The sequence below is a fragment of the Triticum aestivum genome, chromosome 3A (genome assembly GCF_018294505.1).
Source record: "Triticum aestivum cultivar Chinese Spring chromosome 3A, IWGSC CS RefSeq v2.1, whole genome shotgun sequence".
NCBI classification, from domain to species: Eukaryota; Viridiplantae; Streptophyta; class Magnoliopsida; order Poales; family Poaceae; genus Triticum; species Triticum aestivum.
In genome coordinates, this window is record NC_057800.1 from 573,314,499 (window position 1) to 573,330,564 (window position 16,066).

A 16,066-nucleotide genomic window follows, 5' to 3' on the forward strand; every position below is an offset into this window, starting at 1 on the left:
TATTATTGTTGACATTACCCTTGAGGTTAAAAGGTTGGGAGGCGAATCTATAAGCCCCTATCTTTCTCTGTGTCTGATTAAAAATTTGAACCCATAAATATCGCGTGAGTGTTAGCAATTGTGAAAGACTGAATGATAGTTGAGCATGTGGAGTTTGCTAAATCAAAGCTCTGACTTAGACTCTTCCTGAAAATAAGATGAATTGTAATTGTTTGATGACTGATAACATGGTTTGTTAGTTTTCAAGAAAGTTTATGATCTATACTTTAACATGTGAATAGCTTGTTACTTGATCATGAGAAGCTTTATGAGATGAGCTACTGTTGTGATGCTAGAAAAGGTGATTGAAATTATCATTGATCAAACTTGTGCACCTTCTAGCATTCACACTTCATAAATTATTTCTTTTATCATTTACCTACTCGAGGATGAGCAGAAATTAAGCTTGGGGATGCTGATACGTCTCCAACGTATCTATAATTTATGAAGCATTAATGCTATTATATTATCTGTTTTGGATGTTTATGGGCTTTATTAAACACTTCTATATTATTTTTGGGACTAACCTATTAACCCAGAGCCCAGTGCCAGTTCCTGTTTTTCCCCTTGTTTCAGTGTTTCGGAGAAAAGGAATATCAAACGGAGTCCAAACGGAATGAAACCTTCGGGAGTGTGATTTTTGGAACAAATGCAATCCAGAAGACTTGGGGTGTATGTAAGGGAAGCAACAAGGAAGGCACGAGGCAGGGGGCGCGCCCATCCCCCTAGGCGCGCCCTCCACCCTCGTGGGCCCCTTGTGGCTCCCCTGACGTATTTCTTCCTCCTGTATATACCAATATACCCTAAAAACTTCAGGGAGCAGAATAGATCGGGAGTTCTGCCTCCAGAAGCCTCCGTAGCCACCAAAAACCAATCTAGACCCGTTCCGGTACCCTGTCGGAGGGGGGAACCCTCACCGGTGTCCATCTTCATCATCCCGGCGCTCTCCATGACGAGGAGGGGGTAGTTCTCCCTCGGGGTTGAGGGTATGTACCAGTAGCTATGTGTTTGATCTCTCTCTCTCTCTCTCTCTCTCTCTCTCTCTCTCTCTCTCTCGTGTTCTTGAGGTGATACGATCTTGATGTATCGCGAGCTTTGCTATCATAGTTGGATCTTATGATGTTTCTCCCCCTCTACTCTCTTGTGATGAATTGAGTTTTCCCTTTGAAGTTATCTTATCGGATTGAGTCTTTAAGGATTTGAGAACACTTGATGTATGTCTTGTGTGGGATACCCGTGGTGACAATGGGGTATTATATTGATCCACTTGATGTATGTTTTGGTGATCAACTTGCGGGTTCCGCCCATGAGCCTATGCATAGGGTTTGGCACACGTTTTTGTCTTGACTCTCCGGTAGAAACTTTGGGGCACTCTTTGAAGTACTTTGTGTTGGTTTGAATAGATGAATCTGAGATTGTGTGATGCATATCGTATAATCATACCCACGGATACTTGAGGTGACATTGGAGTATCTAGGTGACATTAGGGTTTTGGTTGATTTGTGTCTTAAGGTGTTATTCTAGTACGAACCCTATGATAGATTGAACGGAAAGAATAGCTTCATGTTATTTTACTACGGACTCTTGAATAGATCGATCAAAAAGGATAACTTTGAGGTGGTTTCGTACCCTACCATAATCTCTTCGTTTGTTCTCTGCTATTAGTGACTTCGGAGTGACTCTTTATTGCATGTTGAGGGATAGTTATATGATCCAAGTATGTTATTATTGTTGAGGGAACTTGCACTAGTGAAAGTATGAACCCTGGGCCTTGTTTCAACGCATTGCAATATTGTTTACGCTCACTTTTATCATTCGTTACCTTGCTGTTTTTGTATTTTCATATTACAAAAACCATTATCTACTATCCATATTGCACTTGTATCACCATCTCTTCGCCGAACTAGTGCACCTATACAATTTACCATTGTATTGGGTGTGTTGGGGACACAAGAGACTCTTTGTTATTTGGTTGCAGGGTTGCTTGAGAGAGACCATCTTCATCCTACGCCTCCCACGGATTGATAAACCTTAGGTCATCCGCTTGAGGGAAATTTGCTACTGTCCTACAAACCTCTGCACTTGGAGGCCCAGCAACGTCTACAAGAAGAAGGTTGTGTAGTAGACATCAGACCCCAGCCGGCTTAAAGCATCAGCCGCCTCGTTTTTCCTTCGATCAACATGCTCTACTTGATAGCCCTTGAAGTGAACAGAAATAGCATCAACCTCTCGGCGATAAGCCGCCATGAGTGGGTCCTTAGAATCCCAAGTGCCAGAGACTTGCTAAGCTACCAAATCTGAGTCACCAAAACACCTTACCCAGCTTAAGTTCATCTCCTTAGCCATCCGAAGACCGTGAAGCAAGGCCTCATACTAGGCTGCATTGTTAGTACAAGGGAACATCAACCTTAAAATATAACAAAATTTATCACCTCGTGGGGAAGTCAAGATAACTCCAGCCCCCGAGCCTTCCAACTGCATGGATCCATCGAAGTGAATAGTCCAATATGTGCTATCCGTCTTCTCCTCAGGCATCTGCAGCTCTGTCCAACCATTGATGAAATCCACAAGTGCTTGAGACTTGATGGATGTGCGAGGCATATACTTTAAACCATGGAGTCCAAGCTCAATGGCCCACTTGGCTACCCGACATGTGGCTTCTCTGTTTTGAATAATATCGCCTAAAGGAGTAGAACTAACCATAGTGATGGGATGACCCAGAAAATATTGCTTGAGCTTTTGACTAGCCATGAACACCCCATATACAAGCTTCTGCCAATGTGGATATCTCTGCTTGGACTCAATGAACACCTCACTGATGTAGTAAACCGGCCTCTAAACCGGATATTCCTTGCCTGACTCCTTCCTTTCCACCAAAATCGCCACGCTGACAGCTCGGCTATTGGCAGCCACATTGTCGGTGTCAGAATCGGCGGATCTCGGGTAGGGGGTCCCGAACTGTGCATCTAGGCCGGATGGTAACAGGAGGCAAGGGACATGAAGTTTTACCCAGGTTCGGGCCCTCTCGATGGAGGTAAAACCCTACATCATGCTTGATTAATATTGATGATATGGGTAGTACAAGAGTAGATCTACCACGAGATCAGAGAGGCTAAACCCTAGAAGCTAGCCTATGATATGATTGTTGTTCTGTATGTTGTCCTACGGACTAAAACCCTCCGGTTTATATAGACACCGAAGAGGGTTAGGGTTACACAAAGTCGGTTACAATGGTAGGAGATCTGAATATCCGCATCGCCAAGCTTGCCTTCCACGCCAAGGAAAGTCCGTTCCGGACACGGGACGAAGTCTTCAATCTTGTATCTTCATAGACCAGGAGTCCGGCTGAAGGTATAGTCCGGCTATCCGAACACCCCCTAATCCAGGACTCCCTCAGTAGCCCCTGAACCAGGCTTCAATGACGACGAGTCCGGCGCGCAGATTGTCTTCGGCATTGCAAGGCGGGTTCCTCCTCCAAGTATTTCATAGAAGATTTTGAACACAAAGATAGTGTCCGGCTCTGCAAAATAAATTTCCACATATTGCCATAGAGAATAATATTTACACAAATCTAATCTGCTGACGTATTCCGTAGTGTGACACACCACGGCCAAGCCTTTATCTGAGTCGTTTCATTATCCCACCTCAGCGCGTCATGCGAAGCGGTTTCCTTGGCACGTCTTGTTAAAGCAGATAACGTGTCCCCTTATTCCGGGATTCTCATCAATACGGGCATGGGTAACCCAATCGCTTCTAGGACTCCTAGATTATAGGCAAGTCCAAACGGACACGGAGAGGTCGCTTGATATTCACCCTCTTTATAAAGGGACAAAGATTTTATTTTTCCCTCCTGTGCTCAATCGAATCCTTCCCCCACCTCAAGCTCAAACACCCAAAGTTCAGGTCAGGTGCTCCGAACCTTCAATCATGTCCAGATCTAGCCTTCAAGGCCGATGGGTGCCTTCCTCCGTCACGGAAGAAGACATCAAAAAGTTGAGGGAGGCCAGATATCTGACCGCCGAGATTTTGCATCGGCTGCCTCCCTTGGGGCAGGCCGTCCCCTCCCCCGAACCCAACGAGAGCATCATGTTCGTCTCCCACTTCCTCCGAGGTCTAGGCCTTGCTTTGGATCCTTTCATGAGGGGCTTGATGTTTTACTACGGGCTAGATTTCCATGATCTAGCTCCGGACTCCTTTCTTCATATCACGACATTTATTGTCGTGTGCGAGGCCTTCCTCCGGGTTACCCCTCACTTTGGCTTATGGCTCAAGACCTTTGAAGTAAAGCCGAAGATGATCGAGGGGCAACATGCGGCGTGTGGAGGTGCCTCAATATGCAAGATGACGGGAGCTTCATGGCCCAAAGGTTCCATCCCAGAGGTGTCTGAAATGTGGCAATAGGAGTGGTTCTATATCACGGCTCCTAGAAGTGCCAAGTGGGCGGCCGCCCCCGTTTTCCGCTCGGGCCCTCCACCACAATTGATGTCATGGATTAGCAGAGGACTGAGCTGGGGTCCAGCCAAGGACATGCCTATACTGCAAAGCCGCATTCGAGATCTCTTTAATGGAGATTTCAGTTTGGTTGTGGTAGTACAAGTTATGCTGGTCCGTCAAGTCCAGCCTTGCAAACGCCAGCCCCTTCGCTTGTGGGAGTTCAATCCCGAGGGACCGCGTGCCATTCAAAATTTCCTCGGCCTAACGCACGAGGAGATGTACAAGTCATTCTCCGGACCTCAGGTAGAGTGTCCGGAAATCACCGAGGACGTGGGCCTGAGCAGTATCCGCGCCGCCGAACAGGTAAGGAATCTTCCGGCCGAATATACTATCTCTCATTTGTTATGAAGTTACCTCTGAGAGTTTGCTTTTTGACCAGGACTGGCAAACAAAGGCGAAGTTGATTCGGTGTTCGGCCCCCCTCCCTGAGAGTTTGGAAAATCCGGTATTGGAAAAGATGCTCCAGACCGCACCTTGCCCGGAGCCCTTGAAGGAAGATACTATGGGGGATAATACGGGTGGACGTGGGTCCCCAACGCTGCCCATTCTAACCGAGGGAGCGAGCATCTCCATGAAGGAAGATGATCAGAAGAGGAAAAGGACTGCGCCCGGGGATTCGAAAGCCGAAGCTTCCAAACGGGAGAAGAAGTCTCCCACAGAGGGTCCTACCCTGGGGGCGATGTTGCCGCACAAAGTCCGCGGGGGGATCAATTCTCCCGCGAGTCGTAAGTGACCCGAAATACTGTAATAGTACAGATATGCCATCTTTTTCTTTTGAGAAAATAACCACCGCATATATCTTTGCAGTTCGGGCCTTAGCCCCTCTCAAATGAGCTTGTCTTCGGGGGATCTTCTTCCAGAGATGATGGAGAGTGAAACGCCTCCTCCGGACTCCTCCGCTCCGGAAGCGGGCGACCCTGAAGTGTCGTCGTGGAGGGCCTCTTCGAGTCCGGAGAGGCCAGAAGATAATCCTATTGACCCCCGAAGCTCCCAGTGTCCGGCTCCCGAAGAGAGCAGACAAAAGAGTCCGGCACCGTCTAGTGTGCGATCGGATGTTCTGAGGGAGTTGGTGGGGCGAGCGGCCATCTCAGATGAACACCGTGTGCTGATGAATACTGTCGGATTTCGGGTTCCGGCAGACCCTTGAGGTTCAAACACTGGGGTGCGCACGGAGATCTCGCTTCCTACCTACCTGCACCCCTCTGCCTCGCTAAGATCTAAGCTATGGAAAGAACAACACAAGAGACACAGGGTTTATACTGGTTCGGGCCACCGTTGTGGTGTAATACCCTACTCCAGTTTGTGGCGTGGTGGATCGCCTCTTGGGCTGATGATAATGAATGATACAAGGAAGAACAGCCTCGCGAGGGTCTGTTCTTGGCTGGGGCGATGAACTGCTGGGAGGAGTTCAGCCACCCTTCTCTCTCTCTCTCTCTCTGATCGAACCCCCTCTCCTCTGTGGGTGGCTGGTCCTATTTATAGAGGCCTTGGTCCTCTTCCCAAATATCGAGCGGGAAGGGAGCCAACAATGGCGGGCTAATTTGAAGGGGGACAGCTAGTACTAGCTACCCTAACAAAAGTAGTCTTCGCCTGCACAAAGCTCTGGTGGTGACACCATCTTGGGCCCCACGATGACCTCCGTCTTGCAGTCCTCCTGGTCCTGGTCTTGTTGCACCGAAATGGCAACCTTTGCCTGATGCCTCGGTACTCCGCGGCTGCGCTTGCCCCCTTTGCACCAAAGAGGAAAGGAGGACACCGCGCGGGCTGGTACCCGCCTGGCGCCCTTGGTCGTCATGGCTTGCGTCACGGGCACCTCGTGAGGTACCCCGCCTTGATCTCTCCGCCTCTTCACGAGCCAGCCTGGTGAGGCCGTGCCTAAGGAAGCTCCGCGTCGTCCGCCCCGCGAGGCTTGGCCCCTCGCGAGGGTCTTGGGTCTGTGTTGATGAAGATGGGCCATGCCGGGCCCCCTTTTAAGCCACGCAGCAGGCAGGCAAGTTTGGGGACCCCCGTTCCCAGAACGCCGATAGTAGCCCCCGGGCCCAAGGCGCGCCCGGACTTGGCCGTGCAGGGAGGCGGAAGGGCAAGAGCGAAGCGCCGCGGGCCCTAACAGCCTGCGGTCTTGGGTGCCGCGTGGCGGTTGATTGGACGTGGGCGTCTCCACTTCCCCATGGCGCCTCGGCAACTGCACGGATTGGACAAGTCCATGCATGCAAAGCGGGTCATGATTACCTGTGATAGTGGGGGCCGACGGTTGGCCTTCGCCGGCTATAAGTATGGATTGGCGCGCGCCCTTCCAGTTCATTCGCCCTTGCTTCTCCTTCTTCTTCATGGCCCCGTCGAGGAGGTTCTCGGCCGCAAAGAAGGGGAAGGCTCGCCGGGTAGAGCCTGCCTCTTCCCCGCCCAAGCGCGGCCGAGGGCGCCCTCGCAAGCATCCTGTGGTCTCCACGGCAGCTCCCCGCGGCCGCGGAGACAATTCCCAGCATGGTGACGGTCGGACTGCTGCGGCCGGGGGGTGCGCTTCGGTCGCGCGTCCCCTAGGCCGCGCTTTCGCGCTGCAGAGGTGCTGTCGGAGTTCGTTGTGTGGTCGGCGGAGCCGACTAGCACCCAGCTTCCACTTCCTCGCTTCCTCCTCGGTGAGCTCCCGGCCGGCGCCCCGGGCGGCCTCTGGCTCCAGGCTGACGGCTGCTGTAGCCGGGCCTCATGGGCTTCACTGGAGGTCTCCGTAGCTGGGAGCCTGGCCTTGGCCCGCAGTTGGCAGATGTTTGCCCGCGCGTGGGCAGTTCCCGGCCCCAGCCGCGGGGGGCGACCGACCCAGGCCATGTGTTCGTGTCGCGGTGCCCGTGGGGCACGGACTGGAGGCGTGCTCCTGTAATGGACCCAGGTCGCGAAACCTTTGAATGACTAGGATAGGAACACTCGCGAGGGCGCTTCGCTGTCCCCCTCCCTCGCGAGGCCTTGCAAAAGAGAAATCGAGGCGGGAGAGCGAAAAGTCGAAGGACCACAAGCCAAAGACGGCAACAACTTCAATAAAACTTCGAATGAGAAGGAGCAAGCCAACTGCGGAAAGCAAATGAAAAGCCGCGTCCGGCACCTAATCTAGTCTTCGACGTCTTCTCACCAGCACGGAGCTAAGTGCTGCCACTGGGCGTGGGAGGGAGCCCCAGGGCCTGAGGCTGGCGCTCCTGAGACTCCGGGGCGTGTACAACCCCAACTCATTATTACATGAGAGTGTCATGGGCGGCGAGCTTCACAGGCATTGGCCTTCTTCACAGGCTCCGGGCCTTTTCCTAAATGCGACAGCTTCACAGGCGTTCGCCTTCTTCACAGGCTCTGGGCCTTTTCCAAAACGCGACAGCTTCACAGGCATTCGCCTTCTTCACAGGCTCTGGGCCTTTTCCAAAACGCGATGGCTTCATAGGCATTCACCTTCTTCACAGGCTCCGGGCCTTTTCCAAAACGCGATGGCTTCACAGGCATTCGCCTTCTTCACAGGCTCCGGGCCTTTTCCAAAACACGATGGCTTCACAGGCATTCGCCTTCTTCACAGGCTCCGGGCCTTTTCCAAAACGCGATGGCTTCACAGGCATTCGCCTTCTTCACAGGCTCCGGGCCTTTTTAGGGGTAGAACCTCCGGAGGTGCTAGATGTTCCATGCGTTCTGGACTGGCACCCCCTCCTGAGTCTCCAAGCGCGCGGAGCCGGGCCTGGAAACATGGACAACTTTGAACGGGCCCTCCCACATGGGAGAGAGCTTGTGCAGCCCCTCCCTGGAGAGGACCCGCCTAAGCACGAGGTCTCCTACCTCGAGAGTTCTGGGGCGGATGTTGCGGCAGTGATATCACCGCAGTGCTTGTTGGTACCTCGCCGCTCGTAGCGCGGCTTCTCGGCGACGTTCCTCCCCCAGCACGAGGTCCATCCCCCGCATGGAGTCCTGCTGCACCTCGTCGAACGCCAGGACCCGCGCGGAGCGACGTCTGACCTCATGAGGGAGGACTGCTTTGGCTCCGTAGACCAGGAAGAACGGGGTCTCTCCAGTCGGCTTGGTCGCGGTTGTGTGGATGGACCACAACACGGACTGAAGCTCGTCGTACCAACCTCTGCTGCAGGCCTCCAGCTTCTTCTTGAACGTCCTAGTCTTGAGGCCCCTCAGGACCTCCGCATTGGCTCGCTCGGCCTGGCCGTTGCTTCAGGGGTGCGCCACCGAAGCATAGCATATCTGCGTTCCGAGGTTAGCATAGTATGTTTTGAAGAGGTTACTGGTGAACTGTGAACCGTTGTCCGTGATGATGCGGTTCGGCACCCCGAACCGGCTCACGATGCCCTTGATGAACTTGATCGCAGAACCCGCGGGAATGGCGCGGACAGCCTCTACTTCAGCCCACTTGGTGAACTTGTCCACGGCGACGTAGAGGTAGCGGTAGCCCCCTGGCGCCCGAGGAAACGGGCCCAAGATGTCCAGCCCCCAGACTACGAATGGCCACGAAAGGGGTATAGTCTGCAGGCCTCCTGCTGGCTGATGGATCTGCTTGGCGTGGAGCTGGCAGGCCTCACAAGCTTTCACTAGTTGGACGGCGTCATTGAGCGCGGTGGGCCAATAGAACCCACTGCGGAACGCCTTGCCGACGAGGGTCCGTGATGATGAATGATGTCCACAATCTCCGCCGTGTATATCTTCCAGCAGTTCCTTCCCTTGCTCCCTGAAGATGCAGCGCAGGGATACATCGTTTGGTCGCTTCCGGTAGAGCTCTCCATCCTTGATGCAGTATGCTGTGGCCTGGCGTGCCACTCGCTCCGCTTCCTCCTCCTTCTCCGGCAGGGTCCCTTGCGTTAAGTAACTCCGGAGCTCCGTGATCCAACATCCCTCCTGAGGTTCCATCATCAGGAGCAGGCGTGCTCCTGAGGCCGGGCCACAGGCCGGAGCTCCTGAGGCAGGTGGCTGGGGGAGTTCCTCCCGGGGCTGAGCCGTGTTTGATAATGACGGCAGGGCTGAGGGCTTGAAGAGCCGCTCTTCGAAAACGCCAGGCTCCTGAGGTAACCGTCTGGTCGCCCGTTTGGCTATGTCGTCGGCCTCCTGATTGGTGCCACGGGGCACATGCTGCAACTCCAACCCCCAGAACTGCTTCTCCATCCTGCGGACCTCCGCAAGGTAGGCTTCCATGTGCTCATCCTTCGGCTCGTACACCTTGTTGGAGAAATTGACAAGGAGCTGCGAATCGCCCTTGATGGTGAGGTGTTTCACCCCCCGGGCAGCTGCGGCCTTCAAGCCCGCTATTAAACCTTCATACTCCGCTATGTTGTTGGAGACCTTTTCACCTTGCTGGAAACAGAGCTACACAGCGTAATAGAGCTTGTCCTGAGTGGGCGATATAAGCACCGCCCCAGCCCCAGCGCCATGCTTGGAGAACGCCCCATCAAAGTACATGACCCAGCCTTCTGGCGCCTCGCTTCCCGGGGATAGGGACCGATCCTCGTCGGCCTTGAGGCCTGGTGCCTCCGTCCATTCTGCCACAAAATCCGCCAACGATGCTCCCTTGATGACTCTGGTCATGCTAAATTCGAGCTGAAACGCTTGCAGTTCTATGTTCCACTTAGCGACCCTTCCAGCTGAGTTAGGGCTCCTGAGCACTCTCTCCAGGGGGTATGACGAGACGACCTTGATGGGGTGACCCTGAAAATAGTGCCGCAGCTTGCGCCAGGCCACCAGTAGCGCGAGGAGGAGTTTCTGAGGCATGGGGTACCGTGCCCTTGCATCCCGCAACACCATGCCGACGAAGTACACCGGGTGCTCCACGAGGTTGGGCGCATCAGTGCTGGCGGCTCCCTTTGGAGACCATGGCGTCTCTTGAGGCGACGAGGCCTCCCGAGGTTGGCCATCTGGGGGAGGAGCCTCTTCCGCCTCCGGTGCACTCCTCTGCGGTGGCTGATCCTCCTCAGCCGCGGTGGCGGTTCCTGTGGGTCTTCCTTGTTCATGCTTTGCCTTGTCCCGGGCTGCTGTTGCGGTTTTGATTCGGCGCTCCTCTCTAACCGCCACCAGGGCTGCGCTGGCGGAGTACGGAGTGGTGGCGAGGTAAAGCACCAAGGGCTCTTGAGGGCACGGAGCCACCATGACCGGTGGGCTGGTCAGGTATCTCTTGAGATCCTGGAACGCCTTGTCGGCCTCTTCAGTCCACTCAAAGGGCCCCTTTTTCTTCATTAGCTGGAAGAAGGGCAGCGCTCATTCCCCCAACTTGGAGATGAAGCGCCCTAGCGCGGTCACGCGCCCGGTGAGCTTCTGCATTTCTCTGAGGGTCTTTGGCGGGCTCATGTCTTCCACTGCCTTGACCTTTTCTGGGTTAGCCTCGATGCCTCGGTGGGACACGAGGAAACCCAAGAGCTTGCCCGAGGGGACTCTGAACACACACTTCTCTGGGTTGAGCCGTAGGTTCACTACGTTAAGGCTCGCGAAGGTTTCCTCCAGGTCTTGTATCAGGGTCCTGGCCTCCTGAGACTTTACCACGATGTCATCGACGTAAGCTTCAACATTCTTCCCGAGCTGCGGGCCCAAGGTGATGTGCATCAGCCGCTGAAAGGTCACCCCTGCGTTACGCAGCCCGAATGGCATGCACGTGTAGCAGTACACCCCACACGGGGTTAGGAAGGCTGTCTTTTCGACGTCTTCCACCGCCATCTTGATCTGGTGATACCCAGAAAAGGCATCCAAGAAGCATAGCAGGTCCCATTCCGCGGTGGAATTGATGATCTGGTCGATGCGGGGAAGCGGGAACGGATCTTGCGGGCATGCTTTGTTGAGGTTGGTGAAGTCGACACACATGCGCTCCTTCCCTCCCTTCTTTGGCACAACGACAGGGTCGGCCAACCAATCCGGGTATCGGACCTCGCGAATGACCCCAGCGGCTTCTAATTTGCGGGTCTCTTGGACAATGAAGGCCTGCTTTTCTGTGGACTGCCGCCTGGCCTTCTGCTTCACAGGGCGCACGTTGGGGCACACATTGAGGTGATGCTCGATTACTCTCCTAGGGATCCCTGCCAACTGGTCAGGCTCCCAAGCAAATACCTTCTTGTTTGCGCGCAGGAACCCGACCAGGGCCTCCTCCTGCTCGGGTTCGAGGTTGGCGCCTATGGTGAAAGTGGCGTTGGTGGACCCGTCCTCATCGACGGGTATCTTCTTGGTTTCTGCCTTGTCCTGGGTGAACAATTGTTTCTTCTTAGCGGGTGCAGCCCCCTTGGGCTCGGGGGTCTCCAAGTCGGCGGGCCGCGCCGACGCCGCCATCTTGAAGGCGAGCTTGAGCACCCGCAGTGCGTCTCCGGTGTCCCCGTGCACGGTGAGGGCACCACTGCTCCCGGGCATCTTCATGAGGTTGTACGCTGGGTGCGTCGTGGCCATGAATTGGGCCAGCGCTGGGTAGCCGAGGATGGCATTGTAGGGGAGGCCGATGGGGGCGATGTCGAAGTCGACCAGCTCCGTACGGAAGTTGTTGTAGGTGCCGAAGGTTAATGGGAGCCGAATATGTCCCAAGGAGCTGGATGATCCACCCCCAACGCCTGAGAAGGGCTGGCTGGGTTGCAGCCGTTCCAGGGATATGCGGAGGAGGTCGAAGGCCTCGACTGAGAGAACGCTGAGGCCTGCACCGCCATCGATGAGAGTTCTGGTGACGGCCACCTGGCAGATGGTGGGGGTGCATAGCATGGGGAGCACACCCGAGCAGGCTGAGTTGGGAGGGTGGTCCTCCGAGCTGAAGGTCAGGCCGGCCTTGGGCGCCGCCCGGTCCGGGAGAGCCCCCTGCCGTGTGGAAGCGGCACTGACCCGGCGGATGAACGGCTTGACGTGGTGACTTGTAGGCGGCGCCTGCGAGCCGCCCAGGAGGGCCACGATGACCGGGGGTGTTGGTGTAGCGCGATGGGCGGGGAAGAGGCCGCGGGGCTCTTCCCAAGAGGCCACGGAGGCTGCCGACGGGTGGAGCAGCCATGTGCGCGGAGCACCGGTGGGGGCCATGGGGAGCCAGTTGGCCATGACCCTATCGTCACCTCCAGCTTCGAGGAGGGCCTCCTCGCTCGCCAGCACGAAGGCCAGCGGATCTGTCGCACCACCGTAGCGCGGCGGCGTCATTGGCTTGAACTCGTCTGGCCACCGTACCTGTTGCAGGGCTGGGGCCAGGGCTCGGAGCCCCCTGGCCCCCGTGCTGGCGCCAACGGCCGGAGCGGGCGACGCGCTACTCATCGCGAGGCAGGCCGTGGCGGTGGCGGAAGAGAAAACTCCGGTGCACCCCTACCTGGCGCGCCAAATGTCGGATTTCGGGTTCCGGTAGACCCTTGAGGTTCGAACATTGGGGGTGCGCGCGGAGATCTCGCTTCCTACCTACCTGCACCCCTCTGCCTCGCTAAGATCTAAGCTATGGAAAGAACAACACAAGAGACACAGGGTTTATACTGGTTTGGGTCACCGTTGTGGTGTAATACCCTACTCCAGTTTGTGGCGTGGTGGATCGCCTCTTGGGCTGATGATAATGAATGATACAAGGAAGAACAGCCTCGCGAGGGTCTGTTCTTGGCTGGGGCGATGAACTGCTAGGAGGAGTTCAGCCACCCTTCTCTCTCTCTCTCTCTCTTTGATCGAACCCCTCTCCTCTGTGGGTGGCTGGTCCTATTTATAGATGCCCTGGTCCTCTTCCCAAATATCGAGCGGGAAGGGAGCCAACAATGACGGGCTAATTTGAAGGGGGACAGCTAGTACTAGCTACCCTGACAAAAGTAGTCTTCGCCTGCACAAAGCTCTGGTGGTGACGTCGTCTTGGGCCCCACGATGACCTCCGTCTTGCAGTCCTCCTGGTCCTGGTCTTGTTGCACCGAAATGGCAACCTTTGCCTGATGCATCGGTACTCCGCGGCTGCGCTTGCCCCCTTTGCACCAAAGAGGAAAGGAGGACACCGTGCGGGCTGGTACCCGCCTGGCGCCCTTGGTCGTCATGGCTTGCGTCACGGGCACCTTGTGAGGTACCCCGCCTTGATCTCTCCGCCTCTTCACGAGCCAGCCTGGTGAGGCCGTGCCTGAGGAAGCTCCGCGTCGTCCGCCCCGCGAGGCTTGGCCCCTCGCGAGGGTCTTGGGTCTGTGTTGATGAAGATGGGCCATGCCGGGCCCCCTTTTAAGCCATGCCGCAGGCCGCAGGCAGGCAAGTCTGGGGACCCCCGTTCCCAGAACACCGACAAATACGGTGATGGAGAGGATATCATCCGCCGAAAGCGGATTGCATGAAGCTTTTATGAGTCTACTGACAGGCTTTGAGGTACGTAAAAGAATGTATGATAGTCCTGCACATGCTAGGTGTGCCCTGTGTAGATAGTAGCCCCTGAGACTCTGGTTGTCGTCGGAAACGACGACGAACATAGGATCATATTCCCAGGTAAAACCCATACTGCCTCTATGTGCAGGTGATGGAAGCTCCGGTGGCTAGCCGGACTAGCGAGTTTGCCCATTTAGAACGGCAGTTGGATGCGGCAGACGCCGACATCGAGCTTGTTAACAAAAGGCTTGACGAGGCATAGGGCAAGTGTCCTTATCTGGTAAACGCTACATAGGAAGAGCAGCATGATGCCAGTATCTTTAACATGTTGTGACTACAGATGGAGCTGCCACTGTTGAAGCCTTGCGGGCGGAACTTGCCCGAGCCAAGGAACAAGCGAGGTTGGGTAATGCGACTGCTTTGAAGGCGGCTGAAGAGTTGCAAGCCGAGAAGGCCGCGCATGGCGAGAGCCGAGACAAGATGGCCAAGATGGCCATAGAATTAAAAGCCGCTGCCGACCGTTGCCGGGTTCTCGAAAAGGAGAACCAAGCGAAGGCATCGGACCTTGAGAAGGCTGCTGCGACGAGAAAGGACCTCCGCTCTGCTATGAGGGCAAAGAAGGAGGAGCTGCGGGAAGCCGGGGATATTGTAGCTGGGAAATCTTTTATGTTGCGGAGGAAGTTTGGAGATCCACGATATGCCCCTCTGGATCGGCTGTGGAGTTCAGAGGATGTATATATGGATTTGGCAGCGATCGCTGCCGATGCGGCCAAGTATTTCCAGGGTCAGACGGACCGTGAAGTGGATCGGCTGTTTTGGAGACAATTCCATTCTCCCGAGCGTCCGCTTTCATTGAGTGACCAATTAGCCGAATGGGCCGAACTAAATAGGCTATCCGGACTCTCCATGAGGTCTGTTGTGGATCAGCTATGGCCGGAAAGGTCAAAACCGAACAGCTATTTCGGCTTGGTGCAGCAATTCCTTGACGTGGTGCCACGCATTAATGCGATGAAGAGGTCGGCATGCATAGAGGGCGCACGGATGGCTTTTGCCCGTGTTAAAGCATACTGGGGGGAGATGGATGCTACCACTGTTGCAGTGCGGGATTCGGCCATAGGTCGAAGGGCTGCTGAGCACTACTTTGAAGAAGTTCTTGAGGGTGCTCATTTGATAGAGACCCACTGCTCAAAAAATATTATGTTTGAGTGATATGTAACTCATTGTAAGTTATAAGGCTATTTTTATACTTTTGCCTGAAAGTAATATGATGCCTCCTGGGCGGCCGTTTATGTATACATGTGTATAACCTGAAAGATTGCAGTCGTCGGCTTCAACCCTCACGCATATAATGCGGAGGTGCTCGCAAAAACACGCGTTCACACTTAACCCAACGTCTTGGTCCTATTAAGGAGGTGATAGCGGAGCAAGCGAGGCAACCGGACTATAATGCTTTAGCACTTTCACTTAGCCATAGGAGTTTGATAGTGGGGCTACTAGATAGCCCCTGGTGGCTCCGCACTCTCCCGATCCCGGGGTGCGTACATGCCTGGCCGGAAAAATGGCCCTTCGTTAAGGCGAAGGAATTCTAATATTCCGACAGGTCATCGAGTGGTTGACCAGTCTCACGCTATATCATGACAGTCAGTTTTCGGCTTTCTCTACTGAGGTGCTCGTCCGGATGAACCAGGGCACAATTGCAGTAGTTCGCCGGTAAAGCGGAACGTAAGGCGCCAAAACACAGGAGCTGGGCAAACCCAACATTTTACCAAAGACAATGATTCGGAGCTGATGCATATAAGGCCGAACTCGCGACGCCGAACACTCCCTAAGGTATTCGGTCTTAGTGGTATAAACCGGGCCTAAATAATGGCCTTTGTAAGAAGCCCCTTCTGTCCAGGTACGTGCATTGTTCTGGTGTGGCCACATGCCAAGACGTCAGCATCCTTCGGTGGATATATATCAACAAGAGACAGTAAAAAAGGTTTACGCAGGGTCTTAATCTAAAAAGAATCCTTGGAACGGGTCCCTGCTGCACGTCCGTGCCTGTGTCTCCATTGTGTCGTATCCTAGACGGGTGTAGCACGATGATCGTCTGTAAAAGAGAGGAATTTAGGTGAAAAAGTTGTCGTGCAAAAAGATAGTTTTTTAAAGAAACCATGCATAATTCAAGATGAGAAGAAATTGCCACTTGTCTGCGCGCGTTGAGCCCCTTGTATTGACAAATAGGGGTGTGACCATTTATTCGGTATAAGTAGCG